This window comes from Lissotriton vulgaris, chromosome 5, assembly GCF_964263255.1.
Source record: "Lissotriton vulgaris chromosome 5, aLisVul1.2, whole genome shotgun sequence".
Taxonomy (NCBI): Eukaryota; Metazoa; Chordata; class Amphibia; order Caudata; family Salamandridae; genus Lissotriton; species Lissotriton vulgaris.
In genome coordinates this window covers 1,564,624,390-1,564,626,746 of record NC_141693.1, presented here as the reverse complement: position 1 = coordinate 1,564,626,746, position 2,357 = coordinate 1,564,624,390, and the positions used below count along the sequence as shown (strand labels likewise).

At 43.3% G+C, this 2,357-nt stretch overlaps 1 non-coding gene across 1 annotated transcript; it reads left to right on the top strand.

Annotated features, from left to right (window-relative positions):
- Positions 1 to 937: 937 nt before the first annotated feature.
- TRNAR-ACG (transfer RNA arginine (anticodon ACG)) lies at positions 938 to 1,010 on the top strand. Its single transcript has one exon. It is a non-coding gene; the product is annotated as a tRNA-Arg (tRNA).
- Positions 1,011 to 2,357: the final 1,347 nt, after the last annotated feature.

Below are 2,357 nucleotides of genomic sequence, written 5' to 3'. Positions count from 1 at the left end.
TTTCAACTTTTAATATAAACTTGAAAATGATCTATAAACATTATAAGAAACTACATCACGCCTGTTAGACCATGAAGTTCCGTCCTGTGTGGTTTTATAATAAACTGATCTGTAAACTTCGTTACATAAACAGGTACGCATTTGAATTAAGTTATATACTAGGAATTTAACGCCAATATTTAGTTTTTAAAGTGGGCCATTCTGAGTTTCTCGAGAGGTCTGTTTTAACTGTAAAACAGACAACTGTCGATTTGCCAAAGGGCCCAATATTTTCATCGAACAATAAATGCTAGTGAATTTTTTTTAAAAAGCACCTTTACAAGCGTGGTCTCGAAGGCGCGGACCTTCTTAATGGCTGTCACGGATGCAGCTGCTAGTGACTTTTTCCATTTAAACTGGTCAAAATAACGTGGCATCTGCGATACTAGTGCATGGCCATTGGCCACGGTTCTAGAAAAATAAATCACAAATGTATTGTGTCTGCGGAACAGTGGTTATTTCCAGTTGCGATGTATAATGTGCGCAAACAGTTGTATTTCCCGCCACACCGCCCTCTGCACTTGCACTGCAGCGGAAAAGAACTAGTTAAGTTGCGAGTTCTGACCACATCGAAAATACTTTGATCCAATCAGAGCAGGGGACAAAATATACAAAGTGACATCACCACTCTTTGCCCAAGAGAGCAGTGGCTGTTAAAGTTGTTGTGACTTTTATTGCCTGTACATTCGGTGAGTTCCTTAAGTGATCCCTTCATACACCTCAGTATTTGACTCTTGCTATTATCTTCACTACTTAATGTGAAGGAGCTATCATTTCTCTAGCTTATTAAACCTCTCTAGCGTGCACACTGCCGTCCATATACCAGAGCGCACATGCGCTGGTCTACTACTCCGCCCCTTACTTTACAGACTCCGCCCCGTGCATAATAGAGAGCGGCGGGCCAGTGGCGCAATGGATAACGCGTCTGCCTACGGAGCAGAAGATTCCAGGTTCGACTCCTGGCTGGCTCGACCCTGCAGGGAGATCTTTTCATCCCTTTGTAAAAAATGCAAATATTAATTATAACATGAAACATATTTTTTATGGGAAAATAAATTATCGTGACATACACATATAGCGCCCTATTATAGTTGAACCAAATCTAACAGTCTCTTAGAGGAACACCAGGTGAATGGGGGGGGGGAGGGGAACCCTTTCATTTTTTCTTGAAACATGACTAAGAAAGCTGTGTGTCAACGCATGCCCGACGGCTGCTCCTTGATGCAATACATCGTGTGTTGTAATTGAAACACTTCACTCCGTCTTTTGCATGCAGACTTTTATCGGGAAAAGTGACTGTGACCGCCTCGCACAGCAGTAACGTCCAGTTTTCGGCCTCCGTCACCCTGTCAATCTTCAGTTGCCCAGTGTTGCCGCTTGTGGACGGAGCATCCCTTCCCTGGTAGCCACTGGACACCTCGACTTGGTAACCTGTCCTAAAGCCTGCAACAGAAGCGAAAGTGCCTGCCGGAGTTTGCATCATCCAGTTCAGATGAGCAGTGTTAATATCATACCCAGAGACCAGGCACTCCAGAAGGACCGAGGCTCCTGGTTCAACCAAGTGGGAACCTCTCTGGGTCAACACGACGCCAGCCTGTGAACCCTCAGGGAAAATGCACAGAAAACGGGGTCAGAGCACATCAGAAACCCATATCCACACAAGTAATACTTTCAGCCACATTGTAAAGTATAGTCTTTCTTTTATCTCTTGTATGTTACTTACATTCTGTTGCACGCTCCATAATCCAACCAGCTGTCACGCTCTTTTGTCTCACCAGCTGATTCCTCGCAGAGGAGTGTATCTTCGAACATGTTTATGTTCGAAGGTGCATCCCTCGTGAGGCGTCTTCCAGTTAGAGCCACAGCTTCTGTCAGTTTCATTAAGCTGTTGGACTTTCTGGAAGGCGGTAGCACTCCTGTGTTAATGCTGATATTTACTTGGAATAAAACTACCTTTGGATTTTATCCTGCTTCTACATCTCATCATTTTCTGGATAAATACCCTCTTTACATTTGGCGACGGGATTTATTTCAAAAAGAGGAAGAATTTCAGCATTTTCACCAAATCTTTGGAATGTTACATTGTTCAAAAGGATCTTATTTCAAAGATTAAATTGTTCTACTGCGCACTTGTTAAAGGGAAACTTGTGATTATCCCTTACCTCTTCAAACGGAAGAAAACTGAAGAAATTTCACCCGACAGCGCATTTTTGAGTGTTTCCTTCATTTTTCACGGAGCCTGTGAGTTGGCAAGTCACGCGAGATTTGAACGTGATGACATCATCACGCATTGCATGTAACCATTTCTGAAGCCGATT